Source organism: Ranitomeya imitator, chromosome 5 (assembly GCF_032444005.1).
Source record: "Ranitomeya imitator isolate aRanImi1 chromosome 5, aRanImi1.pri, whole genome shotgun sequence".
In the NCBI taxonomy this organism is placed as follows: domain Eukaryota; kingdom Metazoa; phylum Chordata; class Amphibia; order Anura; family Dendrobatidae; genus Ranitomeya; species Ranitomeya imitator.
In genome coordinates, this window is record NC_091286.1 from 656,157,497 (window position 1) to 656,180,623 (window position 23,127).

Consider the following 23,127-nt stretch of genomic DNA (forward strand, 5'->3'; position numbering starts at 1 on the left):
CGATGTTTAGCCCCCCATATTTTTATTTTCCCAATGGTTAACAAGAGAACTTGGACCCCAAAAGTTGTTCAATTTGTCCCGAGTACGCTGATACCCCATATGTTGGGGTAAACCCCTGTTTGGGCACACGGGAGAGCTTGGAAGGGAGGGAGCACTGTTTTACTTTTTCAACGCACAATTGGCTGGAATTGAGATCGGACGCCATGTCGCGTTTGGAGAGCCCCTGATGTGCCTAAACAGTGGAAACCCCCCAATTATAACTGAAACCCTAATCCAAACACACCCCTAACCCTAATCCCAACGGTAACCCTAACCACACCCCCAACCCTAATCCCAACCGTAAATGTAATCCAAACCCTAACCCTAACTTCAGCCCCAACCCTAACGGGAAAATGGAAATAAATACATTTTTGTAATTTTATTATTTTGACCTAACTAATGGGGTGATGAAGGGGGGTTTGATTTACTTTTATAGCATTTTTTTTCCCGGATTTTTATGATTGGCCGCTGTAACACTAAAAAACGCTTTTTCTAGCAAAAAAGTTTTTGCGTCCCACATTTTGAGACCTATAATTTTTCCATATTTTGGTTCACAGTCATGTGAGGTCTTGTTTTTTGTGGGACGAGTTGATGTTTTTATTGGTAACATTTTCTGACACGTGACAGTTTTTGATTTTTATTCCGATTTTTGTGTGGCAGAATGACCAAAAACCAGCTATTCATGAATTTCTTTTGGGGGAGGCATATATACTGTTCCCCGTTTGGTAAATTTGATAAAGCAGTTTTATTCTTCGGATTAGTATGATTACAGCGATACCTCATTTATATCATTTTTTTGTGTTTTGGTGTTTTTATACGATAAAAGCCATTTTATAGAAAAAATTATTTTGGCATCACCTTATTCTGAGGACTATAACTTATTTTTTTGCTTATGATGCTGTATGGCGGCTCTTTTCTTGCGCGACAAGATGACTTTCAGTGGTACCATGGTTATTTATATCCGTCTTTTTGATCGCGTGTTATTCCACTTTTTGTTCGGCGGTATGACAATAAAGCGTTGTTTTTTGGCTCTTTTTTTTCTTACGGTGTTCACTGAAGTGGTTAACTAGTGGGACAGTTTTATAGGTTTGATCGTTACGGACACGGAGATACTAAATATGTGTACTTTTAATGTTTTTTTTTATTTAGATAAAGAAATATATTTATGGGAATAATATTTTTTTTCTTTGTTTAGGAATTTTTTTTTTTGCACATGTGGAATTTTTTTTTTTTTTTTTTTTACTTTGTCCCAGGGGGGGACATCACAGATCGCTGATCCGACAGTTTGCACAGCACTCTGTCAGATCAGCGATCTGACTTAGAGTGCTGCAGGCTTACCAGCGCCTGCAGTGGACCTGGAAGTAGTCCCTGCAGGATTCGTATGCAGCCCCGTGGCCATTTTGGATCCGGGGCCTGCAGGGACCGGAGGTAAGACGCTTGCAGCAACGCGATCACATCGTGTTGCTCCGGGGGTCTCAGGGAAGCACGCAGGTAGCCCCCCTCCCTGCACGATGCTTCCCTATACCGCCGGCACACTGCGATCCTGTTTGATCGTGGTGTGCCGGGGGTTAATGTGCCGGGAGCGGTCCGTGACCACTCCTGGCACATAGTGCCGGATGTCAGCTGCGATAGGCAGCTGACACTCGGCCGCGCTCCCCCCGTGAGCGCGGCCAATCGCTAGGACGTACTATCCCATCGGTGGGAATTAAGGCCCACCCCACCTCGACGGAATAGTACGTCATATGGGATTAAGGGGTTAAAAAGCCACAATAATGTTGTGTCACTCCAGTGTATTGAGGTAATCACGTGTAATCATGTTTTTATTGCATATAGGAATCTGAGCCCGAACCTGCTAGGCCACCCCCCAAAAAACAGGCAAAAGTTACGAAGGTACATGCCACACATTTTGTGTATTTCACCCATAAATTAATTGATACAAGAATTGTAATTTTTTTTTTTTTTTTTTTTACTACACCTTAGGTTGTTGAACAAGGACACAAATGGAAGCCAGCATCTAGAAAAGATGAAGTTGATGCCATTATTGTAGATGGACTCCAATGGGTAGAGGATCTGTGTCGCAGTGAACACAGAGATCTAAGGCGGGAAATTATGGACTTGCAATCCCATGAATCTGTATATGCAGCCAATGAGTGGAAGCTCCTGCTTTTGTCATATGTGCCTGTCCTCCAAAACATACCGCCGCACAGAAATATGATGTTTAGGCAAAGATTGCATGACCTAGTCGACGAATTTTTGGCCCCTCAGGAACCCAGTTCCTCGAGACCAAGAAGCATGGACATGCCGGCATACAAACAACAGTGCAGAGGCCGGGGTGAACCGAGTATGGAACAGCAGAGGCAATGTAGCAGTCCATCGTACAGTTGAGCAGACAATACGCCCGCGCAATATCACAGTCTGCAATTACGGTTTAAGCTTTCAACAAACTGTGGCAATTACTGCGTTTACATTTTTTTGTTAAATTTTAGGGCACCCAAGTTTTTTGTGTATGATTTTGTTCATCCCTATGGGATCTCATATGTTAAAATATCTACCAACACTGAGGTTGGAATGTTTAAGATTTTTAGTAAACCATTATTATAAAATTTCATATTCTTGTATGACATGAACTTTTTACAATAGATAAGGTTATATAAATTAAAAAAACAACAATTGCTCCACACATTTCACCAATATAATCAGGCTTCAACATTTTCACACGTGTATGTCTTGCCATGGAACAAGACCTTCATGTGTGAAGTAATTAGCAAATTGATCACGAATCCTCATTATTTCAACTGTAGACTGAACAGCAATCGAATCTATGCTCATGAGGGTCGAATCACAGTCATCGGGGTCAACCACCTGGGGATCATGTCTGGAAACAAAATTGTGCAGACAGATGCATGCCTTCACAACACGGTCCACATTTTCAGGTTGCAGTTGCATGCAAGTTAGTAATATACGCCATTTTAAAAGGTCAAAATCCCAAAGGCACACTCCACATAACGTCTTGCCCGGCTCAAGCGATAATTAAAAATGCGTCTTGTGGAGTTTAGACTACGGCTTGAGTATGGCTTTAGGAGATTTTGTCCGAGTTGGAACGCCTCATCCCAAACTAAGGGTACCGTCACACTATACGATTTACCTACGATCACGACCAGCGATATGACCTGGCCGTGATTGTAGGTAAATCGTAGTGTGGTCGCTGGGGAGCTGTCACACAGCCAGCTCTCCAGCGACCAACGATGCCGAGGTCCCCGGGTAACCAGGGTAAACATCGGGTAACTAAGCGCGGTCCTGCGCTTAGTTACCCGATGTTTACCCTGGTTACAAGCGAACGCATCGCTGGATCACATCGCTAGATCGCTAGATCGGTGTCACACACACACCGATCTAGCGATGACAGCGGGAGATCCAGCGATGAAAGAAAGTTCCATACGATCTGCTACGACGTACGATTCTCAGCAGGATCCCTGATCGCTGCTGCGTGTCAGACACAGCGATATCGTAACGATATCGCTGGAACGTCACGAATCGTACCGTCGTAGCGATCGAAATGTTATAGTGTGACGGTACCCTAAGACATAGGGCAAATTTGGGCCTTCGGTCCCCGGTAGAGGTCGTGCTGAGGGTATGTTGAAGTTGTTGCTGTACAAACATCTCCCCATGTTGGAGTCTCTGAAGACTCTGGAATCGTTAGTCCGGCCATACGCACCAATATCCACAGCAACAAAACGGTATCTAGCATCCGCAATAGCCATCAATACAATGGAAAAGTATTTTTTGTAGTTATAGTATATGGATCCACTATGCGCTGGTTTCTGAATCCGAATGTGCTTGCCATCCACGGCACCAATAGAATTGGGGAAATTAGCCAAATCTTCGAAATGTTTGGAAATCGATAGCCACATTTCCGTTGTCGGGGATTCGTAGTACAAGTGGTTGCAAGTTGTTCCAAATGGCATCACAAGTTTCACGAACCAGTTGGCAAATGGTTGATTTCCCCAGTCTAAATTGAAAATGCAGTGATGCAAATGATTCTCCGGTAGCCAGATATCTGTTGGCAATCAAAGAAAAAAAAAAAATTATTGTTATGATTTTAAAGGGCAACTAACAAAAAGGCTAGTTAAAATGGAATACAATTGCCTAAATATACATAATTATGCCCCTCGATAAATTACATCTTGTCTTTGTCAATAGAAGAATGTTAAAAAAAAGGATAATTACCTCAGAGTCACCACTAAATGTTGCTCCTCACAAATGGTATCACGGAAAGTGCTGCGCTGATGATGTATCTCATCCTTCACATGCGAGAGCAGAACATCAAAGGTCTCAATGGACATCCGTAGATAGCGTTGGAATTTGAAGGGATGATCCTGAAGCTGAACATACAGGGTGTGAAAGGCACCATATGTATTCTGTAATAAATTCACTTCATGGATCCAATATCTCCTTTGGGAAATACGCTTTCTCTGCCGAAGTCGCAACTGCATCAAGCGAAATCTAACGAGCTCAGACACAAACATCTTGCTAGCAGAAGTTCACTCAATGCTTTCAAAATGGAGAATATGTATCCACCCACACCTGACGCTGACAAAAGGAGAAAAAAAAAAAACTTTATTCAGTGCCTGAAAGCAGACAAACGGATGCTTCATGAACGGACATCAGAATGACATAAATGCAATCTCGTGCGTTAATGCAAGCGTTAACGTGAAGCCAAATTTTCAACAAATTTGGCTCATTTCTGTACATGCGTTTAACGGATCCATTAAACGGTATGTACTTAACACAATGTGAACCTAGCCTAAGCCATCAATGGAATTTGTTTTTAACATCCATATGACTAATGAATATTTTTCAAAACTTCTGGAAATTGGCAACACTCAGGCTGTCTTCAATTATCTAAAAAGTTTGAAGCCGTTTCTTGATTATACGAAAAACTCCACTGATCTCATACACAAAGACAAGAAGGTGTATGATGCACTTTGTATCTTCGGTGATCAACTGGGTGTGTTCCAAAAGAGGATCAGCAAAGGAATATCTAAAGAAAATGTCGCAAAGTAAAAAAACTGGTCTAAAACACCTTTTTTAATTAAAGGGAACCTGTCACCCCCAAAATCGATGGTGAGGTAAGTTCACCGTCATCAGGGGCTTATAAACAGCATTCTGTAATGCATTCTGTAATGCTGTAGATAAGCCATCGATGTTACCTGAAAGAGGAGAAAGATTAGATTATACTCACCTAGGGGCGGTCCCGCTGCGCAGGCGTACTTTGTCTGCCCTGTTGAGGTGTTGGGCCTTTCTGACCTTTCCTGGCGCCTGCGCACTGCAGTACTTTCCTCTGCCCTCAACAGGGCAGACAAAGTACGCCTGCACCGGAGCCGCAGCGTGAAGACCAGAAGAGGACGTCATGGATTGAAGATGGGAGGCGCTGTACCGGACCTGGACACCCATCGGAGCAGGACCGCCCCTGGGTGATTATAATCTAACATCTTTTTCTCCTCTTTCAGGATACATCGGGGGCTTTTCTACAGCATTACAGAATGCTGTAGATAAGCCCCTGATGACAGTGAGCTTACCTCACCAGCGATTTTGGGGGTAACAAGTTCTTTTTAAGTTTTTCATTCATTCAATATCCGTTCTCATTCATATTTCTTTTCACAGAAAGAAATGTTTGAGAGATGGAACTCAGACAGCAAACGAGCTAGAAAACATCCTGATCGTTGCAAAACCTACTTTTATGCACGTCTAAAGGCTGGCAAAAGGGGAAAATCTACATGTGGAAGAAAAATTGACAATTCTTCAGTATTTGGAAGCGATTATCATTGTCAGAAAGCTGCAGAGACCTGGTGTTGTTCAGCATATGAAAGTTAATAGCTTTAAGTTTTGTATTGCTTTATGTAAATGAGTAATGTAGGGTTGTGTTTTTTAAATTAATGTATGTTATTTTTTGATCTTACAGATCGATGAGTGGAAAGATAGAATACCTAAATCGGATCATGTAGGTATTACTGTGTATGAGCACAAGACAGCGGCAAATCAGGTTGCAACAGTAATTTTAACTAAAGAAGAGGAAAGCGTAAGTATATTACAGCTCTGTATGCCTTTCTCTCTGTGCCCACCTCTCTCTGTCGTTCTTTAGTTTAGTCATTTATTTTTTTATTTTTTTTTTCTATTACAGTGGTTTGATATCTACTTTGAAAAAGTGAGGCCCACATTCTTAAAGCCAAACAATGAAAATAACAGATTTTTTTATTTCATCAACGGGAGAAAAAAAATCTGTTTCAAATGATATTGCAAGACTTCATACCAAGTACGTCTTTTCAAATAGAAACTATTAGTTAATAAGTCTACATGATCATAATAAAATGATTAACTTAATTTTCTTTTATTATACAGATTTGGATTGAAGCCAGATAGCGAGACGGATGGCAGAAACATTTGTCGCTGCAAATTGTAAAGAGAGCACTGATAAAGATCACTTTTCAAAGTATCTGGCACATAGCAACGGTACTGCGGAGCGTGTTTATCGGGAAAACACAATGGACATGCTGATCAGAGCATAAAACTTGTCCAGAAAAATTCAAGAGGAGGCTTCAACATCTACGTAAGTGTCTGAATAGTCGTGTGGTTGTCTCGAGCCTCGTTTCATCAGGTTGACTATTTTTATGTGATCTGTTACTAAAACATTTATAATTTACAGCGCTTCAATGGAAGTGGATAATGTGAAGGAGAAAGATAGACACTTGTCCTTCTGCTTTGTTGAGTTCCAAGGAATAAGAATTTAAAAGATTTGAAATAAAATATCCTCTAACTTTAGAGAAGGAGTCACCATCACTAAAAAAATGTAAGGAAGCATCTAAAATGCATGGGCTACACATTTATGATCGGTGGAGGAAGATACAGCACAGAATGCGTGTGGACTATATTACCGGTAAGATGTTCCAATGGTTGCTATGCCAAGTATCTAATCCCACACAATTGTATAATCCTAGCTAACCCTTTAATGCAGAACCATGTGTCTAATCCAATCTTGAATGACACTGTCCGCTGACCTGTGCACTCAATCCTATCCTGTTTGATACTGTCTTCTCGGCCATGTATTTACTCCAATCCTGTGTTACACTATCTGCAGAGCTGGGTATCTAACACTATCCTGCATGATACATTCTGAGCTGTGTATCTAATCCTATCCTATGTGACACTTGAGTTGTCTGTGTAATGTAGAAAAGGAAGCAGCATCCATTCCAGGTGAAGGATATATCATAAGTCTTTATTCTGCCATCACATCATACAACGTTTCGGCCAAACATGGCCTTTATCAAGTAATTTGTCATACTTGACAAAGGCCATGTTTGGCAGAAACGTTGTATGATGTGATGGCAGAATAAAGACTTCTTTTGATATATCCTTCACCTGGAATGGATGCTGCTTCCTTTTCTACATTTGTGAGTATTGGTCCAGTTGGATCCATGGACTTTGGAGCGTGCATCTTGGTCATCTGAGTGCTGTCGGCTGTTGCTTTTTTTTTTTGCTGTTGAGCTGTGTATCTAACCCATCTAATCAAGGCACTGGTAATAAACATTGTTTAGAATCTATATCACATGACCATATTACAAAATTTTTTGACATTTTCTCAACAGGATCGTTTCAAGACATAAGACCAGAAGAAGAGGAAGTGAGTAAATGCATCAGAAACCAGGGATGGAAAAACAAAATGCCAAGAGTTAAAGAAATATTGCGTCAATGGAAGAAAAGATGACCAGGACAATGAAAAATAAGAACCTATATTTATAAAAAATAAAATGGATGTAGACCTTTTTCATGTTGAGAAAGATGAAAAGAAGAAGAAGAAAAGATTCCGGTCAGATCAAAAAAAAAAAAAAAAAAAAAAAAAAAAAAAATCAACTTTTTTATTTCCATACAAGAAGGACTACGAGTTTTGGCTAATCTAGATGCCTTCATTTGCTGTTCACAAAATATAATATAAAATAAAATACTGTCTGTGTTTTTTTTTTTAAATTGTTCAAATTTCAAATGTTCTTGGTGTGTAGAATATTGATGTAAAGCACATACGTGTCATTATTGTGCTTTGGTGGTGTACACACTGGAGTGAAAACCTCGTATTATGAATAAGGTTTTCACGGTTCCAGGGAAATACATGGCCACAGGGCATTCTTGGCAGCAGGGAATTAATTTTCCCCCATCAAGAAACTATCCCTACGGCCATGTGTACGGCCGTGACAAAGCCGTGACAACAGCCGCAAAAAGAATGGTCTTGACCAGGGCTGTATTTGCCACTAGGCACTTGAGGGCACGTGCTTAGGGCAGGGACAATGCAGGGGGCGGCACCTGAGCAAGTTTAAATTTTTTTATTTTTTTTATTTTTTAAGTCCGGGGTCACCCCGCCCACCCACCTCAGTCCCGGCTGCTGCGGGGGGAGGGAGGTCTCGGGCGTAAGGCCGCCATCAGGGCATTGCTGCCCTGACTACTGTATGGGGCAGAAATGGGTGTTGTACCTTTAAGCAGCAGCAGCCCAAGTGCAACATGGTCCTCCTGACACCGGTCATGTGACACGCTACGCGCTCCTCTTAATGTAAGAGCACTGGAGCAGACTGCAGAGAAGCAGGTAATAATATAATAATAATAATTTTTATTTATATTGCGCCAACATATTCCGCAGCGCTTTACAAATTATAGAGGGAACTTGTACAGACAATAGACATTACAGCATAACAGAAATCACAGTTCAAAATAGATACCAAGAGGCGTGAGGGCCCTGCTCGCAAGCTTACAAACTATGAGGAAAAGAGGAGACACGAGAGGTGGATGGTAACAATTGCTTTAGTTATTCGGACCAGCTATAGTGTAAGGCTCAGGTGTTCATGTAAAGCTGCATGAACCAGTTACCTGCCTAAGTATGTAGCAGTAACGACACAGAGGGCTAATACTGCAAAAAGTGTATGAGAACATGATGCGAGGAACCCTTTTTTTTTTTATAAATAGGCCACACAGGGATCGTTAGGTTAATGCATTGAGGCGGTAGGCCAGTCTGAACAAATGAGTTTTTAGGGCACGCTTAAAACTGTGGGGATTGGGGATTAATCGTATTAACAGGTAATGTTTGTGGGAGAAGATACTGAAGTCGGCGGTGAGCAGGGAGAGGAGGCGGGCAGTGTGTGAGGACTCCGAGGAAGCTGCAGAGAGGAGTGAGGAGATGAGATGCTGGAATGGAGAGATGAGATGAGAGGCTGGAAAGGAGATGACATGAGATGCTGGAAAGGAGAGATGAGATGAGACGAGAGGCTGGTGAGGAGAGGAGACGAGAGGCTGGAAAGGAGAGGAGACGAGAGGCTGGAAAGGAGAGGAGACGAGAGGCTGGAAAGGAGAGGAGACGAGAGGCTGGAAAGGAGAGGAGACGAGAGGCTGGAAAGGAGAGGAGACGAGAGGCTGGAAAGGAGAGGAGACGAGAGGCTGGAAAGGAGAGGAGACGAGAGGCTGGAAAGGAGAGGAGACGAGAGGCTGGAAAGGAGAGGAGACGAGAGGCTGGAAAGGAGAGGAGACGAGAGGCTGGAAAGGAGAGGAGACGAGAGGCTGGAAAGGAGAGGAGACGAGAGGCTGGAAAGGAGAGGAGACGAGAGGCTGGAAAGGAGAGGAGACGAGAGGCTGGAAAGGAGAGGAGACGAGAGGCTGGAAAGGAGAGGAGACGAGAGGCTGGAAAGGAGAGGAGACGAGAGGCTGGAAAGGAGAGGAGACGAGAGGCTGGAAAGGAGAGGAGACGAGAGGCTAGTGACTGGAGGAGACGAGAGGCTGGTGAGGGGAGGAGATGAGAGGCTGGTGAGGGGAGGCTGCTGAGGAGAGGAGATGAGAGGCTGGTGAGGGGAGGCTGCTGAGGAGAGGAGATAAGAGGCTGGGGAGGGGAGGATGTGAGAGGCTGGTGAGGTGAGGGGAAGCTGCTGAGGAAAGGAGATGAGAGGCTGGTCTCATGCTGTATATGGGGAGGCTGTGTGGGGCTCATGCTGTATATAAGGGGCTGTGGGGGGTTTAAAGATATATAGGGGGGTGTCAGCATACTTAATTCTGCTCAATATTAAGTGATACAATTAATATTAATTAATATTGAGTATAATTATTTTCATGCTATTGGTTTGGCCTCCACAACAGTCATGGTCTTTCATCTGGCGCCTCGGGGAAAATAAATTGCCCACCCCTGATCTAGAGACATGGATTGAGGAGCCCACAGACGATAGCAACAGATTAGTCCGTTCTCTCACTAAATTACCCATCCAGCTTTTCAAACTATTCTCTCTGAAACATCCCAGCATTGCAGAGATAAACTTCCCTGTTTGCAGTCTGAGTGATGCTGCCCGTGGTTTTGGTAGTATAAATTGACTGACAGGTTCCCCTTAAAAACCTGTCAGCCAAACCTTGCAACCTTGGCAGAATCAACTGACCATGTACTGTGTATGAGATCCACCAGATTCTCACATGACAACTAATGGAAAGGTTTGCTAAGGCTACTTTCACATCAGCGATTTTCTCAGTTCGCGGCAGATACTGCAGTTTCTCTGCATCTGTCGCGCAACGTATCAGTTACGGGCTGGCAACTCTGCGTTCGGCTTCATTCATTCCCTATGGGACTTGCGGACATGTACGGCACTTGAGGTGAGACAAAAAAAAAAAACACTGCTAGCAGCATTTTTTTTCCTGTTGCTGCAAGTACCGCATTTGCTGGATCGCAGCAAAACCGCAAGTGCCGCAAGTCCCATAGGGAATGAATGAGGCCGAACAGTGGTGTTGCCGTAAGTGATCCGTTACGGATGTGGAAAAACTGCCGGATCTGCTGCAAATGTCAAAAATCGCTGATGTGAAAGTAGCCTACGTCACTGCCGATAGTGTCTGCATTAGTCATACTCACCAATGGGGGAGGCAGCACGAAAAGTCCCTAGGGCAGCAGAAACTCTAAATATGGCCCTGGTCTTGACCATTCTGTTTGCAGCTCATGGACCTCGGCTCCCATTGCAGTGAATGGGAGCCTGTCAAAACCACAGAAGGCACACATTACTCACATTAGGCTACGTTCACATTAGCGTCATGCGACGCAGAGTCGCCGATGCACGACAACGCATGCATCATGCGCCCCTATCTTTATCATTGGGGACGCATGCGTTGCATTGTCGTGCGTTTTTGGAAAAACGCACGACGCATGCGTCGTTTCACCGCACCTGGGTGGCGTCGGAGACGCTACATGTTGCATTTTTGTAGCGTCTAAAAAACGCACGCGTCGCACTTGCGTTGCTAGTGCGTCGTCATTGCGTTACAATTTCCCATTGAAACCAATTGACAACGCACTTGCGTCGCGTGTGTGCGTCGTGCGTGCGTTGTGCGACGCATGCGTCGTTAAATAAAATTAAACAAAAAAGTGTCTAGACAGTGTCTAGACAGTGCAAACAGTGATAAAAACATCCCCCATATATAAAGAAAATGTAGGATTGTTTGTCACTTCTGCTGCAGCATCCAGAGGCAAGACATCACACCAGACTTCGTCTACTTATTCATCTGCTGTCCAGAGATGCAAGTATAGAATGATTTATGTGCATTTTCTACATGTTTTATTTTTAAATTGTTTGTGTATTACATTTTGCACTGTGGTTTTTTAAAGATATTATTGTATTTTTAGTCTGGTTGTGATGTATGGTGTTGTATAGGATGGCGTTTCATTGTCTGCCTTGATTATTGTTCTTTCCAGGATAGATTTTTCTTTTCCATTTATTGGTTTGGGGGTGTTTTTTTGTATTCAGTTGTGATGTTTTATTCTGGCGTTGTATGGCCTTTTATTGTCTCCGGCCCTGTCGGTTTTATTGTAAAGTATGGTAGTATAGAATGATTCTGCGCCCTTTTATTAAATGTAATAATTTTTATTGCAAGTTGTGTATTATGTTCTGCACTGTGGTTATGTCAAGACATTGTTGTATGTTTCTGGTTGTGATGTATGGCGTTGTGTGGCCTTTTATTGTATCCGGCCCTGTCGGTTTTATTGTAAAGTATGGCGGTGTATCCAGGATTGCCGTTTCTGTCCTTAATTTTTGGGGGTTGTTAATTTTTTCCTTTCAAAAATCTATTGTGTTTTTTGGGTTGCTCCGTGCATACTGTACATTTTTTTAAACAAAACTCTCTTTTTTGGATTAGACATAGTGTCTGTTGTGTATTTGTTTTGTTATCTTTAGGCTTTTGTTTACTCTGGCATTGAGTTGTCTCTGCCATTGTTTCTTTTAATCAATGTGGCAGTGTTGTTTGATCAGCGTTTGTTCAGTTGGAGTGCAATGTTCTTTGTGGTTGAAATGTAAATTTTTTTTTTTTTTTATATATTTTACTATGTTCCGCTGTATTGTGCATAGGATAAATGTTATTTTGTTCGTTATTTCAGAATTGCATTAGTCATGGCCAGCGACTCAAGCCACACCCCACCGCTGAGGAGTCCGGTGAGTACATGATCTACTATTGCTTACTATTCGCTGTCATTTGTAGATGGGTCACTCAACTTTTTTGTAAACTATTTTGCAGGCTTCTTCAAGTGAGGAGGAGAGCCAGGAGGAACAGAGGGAGCAGGAGCAGAGACCAAGGGACCAAGCTGTGGTTGCAGGACGGCGAGTAAGTTTTTATGTCAAACCTATCCCTTTTTTTTTCTTTTAGTTTTTTGTTTTTGCGGGTATGGTGGGTGGTGGGAGGGGGGGGGTGGTGGAGGTGGTAGGTGGTGGTGGAGGAGGTAGGGACAACAATTTTTATCTTGCAAACATTAATATTTTCCATTTATTCTAGGTTTCACAACGGGCCCTTGATGACCCACTGGATATTGACATGATGGTGGCATCCATAGAGGAACGGGGCCCGTTGTGGGACAGCCGTGACCCCCGGCACGCGGACCAGGGCGTGTTGCGCAGTTTGTGGATAGAGGTGGCACAATCGCTGTGGGATGGCTTCGACAGCGCTTCCCCCACGGGCAAAGCTAATTTTCGTAAGTATTTCCAAAATGCTGCTGTGAGCCATCATGCCAGGATTACACAACCGTCTGTGATGTCTTCTATTGGGATTGCACACGGTTGCGTAATCGTTTTCAATATTTTCTCTAAAACGTATATTTTTTTAGTAAATTTATACACAGTTAAACAGTTGAAGACCAGATGGCGCTCCATGAAGGACCGTTTCAAGAGGGGCCAGAAAAAGGAGGGACAGATCCGTAGTGGTGCTGCAGCGTCAAGGACCTCTGTCTACAAATACAACCATATTTTGCAGTTCTTGAGACCGGTCCTTGAAAGCAGAGAGTAAGTATAGTACCTATGCACACACCTAGTTTTTACAACATGCATATTCACGTACTATATTCCAGCCACGTAGCTTATCGCCCAGCCATTTTTTTGGGCAAGTACAAAGTATAGAAATGAAGAAAAAAATTCAAGCTCACCGAGGCGTGAAAAGTAAAAAATACATACTTTTATTCACTTCAGTCATAAGCAGAGGATGAAACATCAGCACAATACAATAGACACTATCTACGCGTTTCAGGTGACAGGGAACATCAGACCTGAAACGCATAGATAGTGTTTTTATTGTATTGTGCTGATGTTTCATCCTCTGCTTCTGATTGAAGTGAATAAGTATTTAGTTTTTACTTTTCACGCCTCGGTGACCTCGAATTTTTTATTGATTTCTGGTCTTCTCACGCTTGACACAGCGGCTCCGTGCTCCGAGCCTTCTGGGATTACTACAATGGTGAGCTTGACTTCCTATTTTTTTCCCTGAAATCCAAAGTATACAGAACACAGAAAGATAGTAGATTGGCCATGCCCGGGCAATATTTCATAGTGGAGTAGTATATTGCCCATCCAGGTGTATCCCAGTTTTTTTACACAAAAAAAAAACTTAAAATATAATAGACACGGCATACCTTCTACTGCAAGGCAGGTTATGTTCCCATGGTTGCTCAGCTCGCAGGACCTGTGATGACGTCTCGGTCACATGACTGTGACGTCATGGCAGTTCCAACGATAAGCGTAATTGTCGGGCGTTACAAACCGCAACCATGGGTGAGTATTTTGAAATAAAATAAATGCATTCTTTTTTTAATATTGATGCGGCATATGCAGTGTCAATATTAAAAATAGGTTAATATTAAAGGCGGCAATGGATACCGCCGGTAAAGTTTATTAATGACGCATGTGAAATGTGATATTTAGTATACTAATGGTTTCCTTATGTTTTCACAGAACACACAGCAGCACCCGCGAGACTGTCCGACCCTCTGGAGCGGTCCTTCGTGAAGCGCCATCTGAACTGTCGCAGCCATCCCACAGCGAGAGCAGGTCTGCACCACCACAATCTGGCGAACCGGCAGCCGGTCCATCAGATGTTCCCCTGGCCGAGGCCTCTGTCGCTCCTTCCTTCGGGTCTTCCCGACAGCGTCAGCGGGCCTCGGACAGGGCGATCTGCCCGAATTTTTACATTTGAGCACCGTATTTCAGAATGGTTTCAAGGCGCTGTGCGATAAAATGTCCAATATCGACCGGCGTCTTGAAAACATAGAATCGGAGCTCTCGAGGCCGGCCAAACATTTTTTTAGTGCCATTCACAAGGGCATGGTTGAACATCTTACGCCGGAACTCCAGATTTCGGTCATGCAGGGCTGCAACAACGCATATGTCACTGCTCTGCAGCAGGCTCGGGTCATGCAGTCAGCGACTACAGTGCCCGCAGTACCATCGCTGGCTGCCATGACTCCGACTCCTGCTGCAGAGCACCACCACAGAGCTCCGCGTGCCGAGGGCCACCACCACCACAGAACAGAGCCCCAAAGTTCTGCTCCTGCCAGGCCTTCAAGGGCACACAGATGGGAAGCCGACCCACACCCAGAGGGAGAGAGGAGGAAAAAAAAGGAAGACTACGACAAGCACTACAACCTTGGCTATGGCTGCTCCCAAAACAACCACCCTAAGTACACAGCCTGGGTCGACCCGGAGCACACCAAGTACCCAGCCTGGGTCTACACGGAGCACACCCAGTACCCAGCCTGGGTCTACACTGAGTACACCCAGTACCCAGCCTGGGTCTACAAGGAGTACACCAAGCACTCAGCCTGGGTCTACCCGGAGCAGGAGTAGCCAGCCAAGGACACTGGTCGTCCCTCCTCCTCCCTCACCTCCTGCTTTGGCAGTCTCGCCACCGTCAACTGGCTGGATTGATGTCGGCATCCCGTCTAGTGTCAGAGTATGCTGCTTCCTCCCCCTCGTCCTCCTCCTCGGTCTCCTCAACACCCCCCAAAAGTGGGGTATATCAATCCCCCTTAATTGCAGATATAGATACCCCATAACATTTCCCATTTTTTTTTTTTTGTATCCCAGATAAAATTGTTATTTTTTCAAAAATACTGAGTTTTTATTGTCTATAATAAAGTTTGCACCAAATCACACCGTGCGCCATATAAACAAATCTTGTGTTTGTAACACCTGATGTGCAATGTCTGACAATATTTTATAAATATTTTTTTTCATTTTTTTATAGGGCTGTCGCTCATTGTACTATGAGATGTTACAAACAAACAGCATTGCTCAATATATCAATTTTAAAATGTACCATCACAACGATTTCAGTAACGATATAGTTGTTTTTTGTCAGTAACCAACGTTATCTTTTCTGAAATCGTACAATGATTAGGCCCCTGCTGGGAGATTTTTAGTGTTAGCGAATGATTAGGAATTTTTTGGGGTAACTGATCACACGCTGTCATTGTTGGATCGGCGTGTTTGACACCGATCCAGCGATGTCTTTGCTGTAAACAAGGGAATATTGGGTTAGTAGCGCAGTGTTTTAAACACTCAAAAAAGTGAACAATACCCCAAAAAAGAAAAAAAAAAAAAAGGTGTCAACCACGTCCCTCGCCGTCATCTTTCCGCAGTGACTGACACTGTGATTCCCGCCCGTAAAGCAGAGCACACCGTTGACTTAATAATAAACGCTGTGCTGTGCTTGAGGGCTGGCACAGTACGGAAAGCTGACGGCGATGGACGTGTCACACACCAGAATGTAAGGGTTTTTTTATTTCTTTAAATTACATTTACTATGGTAAACAGGGAAAACATCGTGAGTGCGGCCATGCGCTTCATAACATTACCCAGATTACACGGGGACTTGCTCTTTTTTGGTCGCTGGAGAGCTGTCTGTGACAGCTCTCCAGCAACCACGCGACGACTAAACAACGATCACGGTCCGGTCGTATCACTGGTCGGTATCGTTGGATAATCGTTTTATTACGGGACCTTAAGAATATTGGTCAGGTGAGGTGGTAGCAATGTTCACAGTGTCGCCACTATTTGACTCTGGACGTATTCTAGCATCCTGAGTGCAATAGTGTTAACTCTGTAGAGTTTTGCAAACATGATCGTCTCCCTCCTTGTCAAGCCAGGTTCCATATGCAAATAGTCTGCAGGATTAAAAATGGTTGACAAGGTGGGAGCCGATCATGTTAACTATGGAACACACGGCTGAAAAATTTTTTGGTTTTGTCACAGTCCATTTGGGTACTGGTGCTCACATAAATTTTGTGGGACACACATTAGTTTATATAACATTGGGTTTTAAAATTTGATTACTATGGAAAACATATGGGAGATTTGTTTTGTGAAAACGGAAAGGCACAAGAACTTTATTTCAAAACAACGCACTAGACAATCAGGGGACATTATAACAACATTTAAATAACATTACATAGGCTGGTAAAATGACATGGACTCAACAGTGTTTACATTACAGTGTTTTTATTGTATCATAATACCAAGATGAATTAACCATTTGATCTTGCCATGAAACACGCCCAACATCTGAAACAAAGTATGCAGCAAATTGGTCCCTCATATGAGCAATCTCCACAGTTGTCCGCAGATCTTGATAATCAGGCAATGGGTTTGGTATGGGTTCATCGAGTTCCACGTTGACTCTCTTTATCAATAATAAAATTGTGGAGAACCACACACGTCTTCACCACCTCATCCACTGTCTCAATTTTCAAATTTATAGCGGATCCTAAGATACGCCATTTGGAGACAAGGATTCCAAAGGCGCACTCCACAGTTCTTCTGGCCCTGGACAGTCTATAATTAAATATACTTTTGGTGCGGTCCAACCCCCGACTGGAGTACGGTTTAAGTAGGTTGCCACTCATTTGAAAAGCCTCATCCCCAACCACAACAAATGGCAGGGCCGGGCCTTCGGTGTTGGGAAGAGGTCGTGGCTGGGGGAAATTAAAATTGTTATCGTACAATCTTCGGCCCATATCAGACTCCTTAAATGTCCGTGAATCATTTGCACGGCCAAACGCTCCAATGTCCACAGCGAGAAACCTGCAGTCCGCACCTGCAATTGCCATGAGCACGGTGGAAAAGTATTTTTTATAATTATAAAACAGAGATCCACTTCTTGAAGGCTTGGTAATCCTAATGTGCTTCCCATCCACGGCTCCAATACAGTTAGGGAAAGAACACACTTGTTCGAATTTTTGGGCGTTGGCCTGCCATAATTCTGTTGTAGGGATGGGTAAAAATTCATCCCGGAGGTTGTCCCACAATGCGTGGCACGTGTCGGCAATAATACCAGACAGTGTGGAGAATCCAATCCTAAACTGGAAATGCAGTGATCTCAAGGTCTATCCGGTAGCAAGGAAACTGACAAGAAGAAAAAGAAATAAATGTAATTAATTAAATTGTGATGAAAGAATTTTTCATTCTTAATTACAATCCCCCACCCCACAAAACCAAAACACGTTACTTTAAAAAATGGCAAGAACATAAAAATCCTTCACATTGCATTACGTACCGTAGAGTCACCAGCAGACGTTCCTCGGGGGAAATAGATTTACGGAGCTGCGTGTCCTGCCTGGAAATGGTTCCTTCCACCAGACGCAGCAGATATCGGAAGCTGTTTTGTGACATCCTGGTGTATTCAAAGTATTTCTCCTGGTTCTCATTTAATTCGCCAAACAGACAATGGTAGGCTCCACGACTCTCTCGGACTTCCACTATAGGGTGTAGCCAAAAACGCCGACGACTCCTTCTTCGTAGTTTGTCTCTTTTCCTCTGTTCATGACAGGCAATAGCATAAGCAATAGCAAGGGCAAATTCCAGCTCCATATTGAGGTAGATACTCTCCATGGTACGCTCCATCCTGATGCTGTATGGTTGGAAATAATCTATGCCGGGGTATATATACCACAATTACATTATACCCACCCTCATCTACCCATTGGTGGCATTATCTGGTGTCTAGACACTAGACCCACCCTCTTCTATTCATTGGTGGTATTATCTAGTGTCTAGACACTAAATTGTGTTGAAAGATTACTTCATTGTTTGACAACGCATGCGTCGTAAAACGCTGCGTTTTTTGCAAAAACGCAACAAAAATGCACAAAAAACGCTGCGTTTTACGACGCATCGGTTCGACGCATGCGTCAAAAAGGGTGCGTTTTTGCGTGCGTTTCCGATCCGTCATGCGTTGCGTCGGCGACGCTGCGTCGCATGACGCTAATGTGAACGTAGCCTTATTGTAATGTCCGTGCCTCCGTGATTTTCTCCTATGCTGAGTGGACAGCTCCATATGTGCAGCTGTGGTTTCCTACCAATTGTCGGCAGGAAATGCGGCCAGTAATTAGATGTAAAATTACAGCTGTATGCCCTGCGGCCGCGATTTTTACAGGAACAGTGAAAACCTCATACATAATACTAGGTTTTCACTACAGTGTGTAGACAGCCTAAGCGAAAGAATGCATAAATATAGCCCGTGGTACCAGTTCAACCCTTTTATCAAGTAAAAAAAAAAAGTTTCTTATTTTTTATTTGTTTATGGCTGCGTTCACACTACCGTATTTTCTTCCTGTGTTGAATGTAAAAATCAAGATTTATTAGGTTTGGTGATATAAACCCGAACCAGTGGCAGTGTATAGTGAATGGGGGCAGAACAGCATTAAGTACAACAAGTCATTATCACTTAACCATCACATCTGCCAATGTGTCTGTCTGAAGGACCTCTAAGGAAATGTGTAGGCCTGCCTCTTTGGAATTTATTGCCCTGCCTACTGATGAGGAAGACAACTGAAAAGATTCCCACCTCTCCTGTGCAGCCACATTTCCTATTGAGTCTTTTGCTCATATGTGCTTAGTTGCTTTGCTGCTAAGAACGCTACCAAACTATTGATTAATTCTTATTTGTTTGGCTATTTTCCTATCGTCTTGCCTTGCGCAGGCGTATACTATGGAGGACAGAGAATGAACTTCAATCCAATATTGCAGCCAGCATGCAGCCAGCGGGTAAGGAAAGGGTGAAACAAGCACCCGAAAACCCCGTCCCTATGGCTGAAGATTGTTCCCTCCAAATTCAGGTGACAGAGTCCCTTTAAAGTTTATTAACCTTATATATGTAAATATTCCTAGTATTCTAGGAGTGACACCTTTATTGGCTAACCAGAAAAAAAGATAGATATAGATATATATATAAAAAAGAAAAATTGGAGGCAGCACACAGTTTGTAGTGAAAAAGAGCTTATTTAATCAGCCCATAAAGCAACGTTTCGGTCCCAACAGGAACCTTTCTCAGGCCGGTTTCACACGTCAGTGGCTCCGGTGCGTGAGGTGACCGTTTCCTCACATACCGGAGACACTGACTCACAGACACATTGAAATCAATGTGTCTCTGCACATGTCAGCGTGTTTTCACGGACCGCGTTTCCGTGTGCAAAACTCATTATCGTAATGACAGGTATGGGGACATCAAGGGCAGCGACATGACGAAGTGACATGTAAAAGTTTGGGCACTCGGGGTCAAAATGACTGTTATTGTGAACAGTTAAGGAAGTTGAAGATGAAATGATCTCTAGAAGGCCTAATGTTACAGATGACATTTCTTTTGTTTTTTTAGGAGATATACACACACACACACACACACACACTTGCAGATAACTGAGAAAGGTTTCAGACCTTAGCCTGTTCGGGTTATGGCTTGTTCATCATTCGGAAAGGCCAGGTGATGCAAATTTCCCAGCTTAATAAAAACCCAGCCTCCTGTAACCTTGTGTTAATAAACAGCAGTCATGGGTTTTTCTTAGCAGCTGCCGAACACTGAACATGAAAATGGTGGACGCCCACAAAGCAGGAGAAGGTTAGAAGAACACAGCAAAGCGTTTCCAACTTGCCATTTCCCCAGTTCAAAATGTCATTAAGAAATGGCAGTTACCAGGAACAGTGGAGGTCAAGATAAGGTCTGGAAGACCAAGCAAAATTTACAATCATTGTCTTCAGTGTGCACAGCAGCACAGGTTATAATGAAGAGCAAACCCAGATGGCGCCCATACTGGAATATGGACGTGTGAAGGAGCCTTAGTGTCAAGGCTGAAGTAGGACCATAGTAGGTGAACTACTGTACCAACGCACATCAGGACTTCATACCGGTAGATGCCGCACTGAGGGGAAACTTATGGTTTATATCGTCACAATCTTAACTATGAGGTGTGCACTTCCAATATTTTGACTATTTGGTACCAATCGCTTTAAATGCAAATCTTTAAAAGGTGTTTTCCAGTTTCAAAAACTGGCTGCAGTCTAAAAAACAAACAAACAAAAAAAAAAAACACCACATCACTCCGGCAGGTCCAGCAGCGATTCTCCACTGCTACCAACAGCGTCATATACACAGCTCTGCAGCCAGTGGGGTCAGCGGCTCCTTCATCTACACAGAAGAGACACTGAGCTTAGTAAATGACTGCAGCACAACCAACATGGCATCAACGCTGCAGACAAGCACAATGGCAGCGGCAGTGGAGACTGTTACCCAGCTGTCCCAACTGCAACATTTTTTGTTTGGTCTTCAAACTGCAGCAGAGGTAGAAGGGTTTATCAAAACCGGAACACCCCTTCAGGATATTATGCTTTAATTGCTTTATTTCCATTCATTCAGAATACTATACATTGTGGACCAGAACAGGAAACTTCTGGAAGCAATGGAAAGAGGGGAGGGTGGAATGCTGATGTAGTTTATTGAAATATCAAACCTGTGACCATTTAACATCCATTATGTAGTTACTCTTACATACTGTATATAAATATTTTCTTTATGGTGATGTGGACGTATTTACATTGGCGGAAGGAACCAGTGGCAAAACGCGCGTCGGGGTGTGGAGGCGCTACACCCGACATCTCATCTGACTGCATTCTCCTCTTGATAGGCATTTCTCCAGACTATACTTGAGCTGTCTCTGCACTTTCCTCCTTGGATTTCATTGCTGGGGAGCATATGCTCACTTCATTTCTTTTTCTAATAAGGGCATAATTATGTGTTTAATACTCATAGACTATCTTTTATAGCTAGCATTATTTGTTCAATATATATTTATTTTTTAATTTATTTTTTGAGCAGGTACTTTATGACTATGAAAGGTCTGATAAACATGCTGCCTATCAATATTGAGCAACTAACATTTTATTTCCTTTTCTGACTGATTTTTGTTACCATTGTCTGCACACATTTATTTATTCATTTATTAAGCTTGAATATCATATAAACTATCCTAAAATAAAAAATCTTTATTGATTGAACCCATACATTGGTTCACACCACAGAAAGGACAAAAATTGCAAAACAAAAAAAATACTGTGCTCAAAAACAAACAGTTTAAAAATGGGGTTTACTGTATATCCCTAGTGATCACTACACTCACAACCTGCCTGGCTGTGGGGGTTGGCACCCTACAGGGAAACGTTATGACGCCCCCACTCCACGGTGGCTGTCCCTGGATGTCCTGATGTACCCCATGATAGCCACGGGACACCCACTACCCACAGCCTAGGACCCACTGCAGGCTAAACAAAGATACTCCTGCACTAAAGGAATACTAGATCCCCATGTCTAAAAACAAATATAAAGAACACAGAAGGCAAACAAGCAATGACGTTCTATTGAGGGAGTCTTTTTGGGGCACAGTCTTTTATAGGTTCATAGCACCATTTATGGCTAATACCACCAACTATGGCTGAACCAACTGAACAGTGTCACCTAGAGATATATAGATGTGTGACCATATGCATCGATATCACAGTCCAGACACTTATCTCCCTCTTTGCGTCGTTTGCCACAGACCACAGCACCTCTACGCGTTTTGCCCCATGCGGGCTCCTCAGGAGGCAAGATTCATTGATAAAGTGTGTCCTGATGCGGTGTCATGGCTGCATAGCCCACATGCCTCACGCTTTTTAACCCCCCCGCCACAATCACAGCTAGCGGTGTATCCAGCCCCCTACCTGCGTGTTTCCGGTGAGTCCGATCTCTCCCCGTCCCACCACGCATGCTCCCGCTGACCCGCAGAAGCTCCGCTGTCGCCGATATGGCGTCCGCGCTCCCGCGGCAGTTTGATTTCCGGTGCACAGTCAAAACGACACGCGCTACTTCCGGGTCATTTCTCATGTGCGCAGACTGCGCATGCTCCAGACTCCAAGTACGGAATACATCAGTGGTGCCTGCATCTGCGCACATTCCCCGGCATCTCCTGCGCCTGCGCACCGCTTGTATACATATTGTAACGGTAAATTGGTGCATTTCGGTCTTTTCTATATCATATTGGGGCCGGATCACCGGAAAGCAAGGTCATTATTGATCTCCCCCTTATTTTATGGATACTTCCATGTCCGAAAATTCAGCCAGAACAAACCGCCGTAAATCATTAGCGCATGCGTATGGCTATTATTCATCAGACATCTCTTCTCTATGCCGGGGGACCTCACAACCTCTTCTCATTCTGGTTTATATTTGTAATGACCTAATGCACATCATCACATCCCTCCATGGCTGATAGGTGGCACTCACCATGTCTCCCTGATAGTAATAATGATAAAAACCTATTTATTACCCTAATCCGGGTGTATCTACCAGAAGGAGACATCATGCTGAGAATATAGGATTATGCGGATTTGTTGTCAACAGTGGGGAAGCAGAATGTTGTTACATAGATAGATATTGCACACTGATCTGCAGAGCTCCCTTGTTCCAGCGGGAGAC

At 43.4% G+C, this 23,127-nt stretch overlaps 1 long non-coding RNA gene across 1 annotated transcript; it reads right to left on the reverse strand.

The window, feature by feature from the left end:
- Positions 1-2,007: 2,007 nt before the first annotated feature.
- On the reverse strand, positions 2,008-22,490 carry LOC138680962 (uncharacterized). The gene is made up of 3 exons (XR_011321858.1): positions 22,374-22,490; positions 4,267-4,629; positions 2,008-4,096 (listed from the first exon to the last, which is right to left on the reverse strand). It is a non-coding gene; the product is annotated as an uncharacterized lncRNA (long non-coding RNA).
- Between the last annotated feature and the right edge of the window lie 637 nt (positions 22,491-23,127).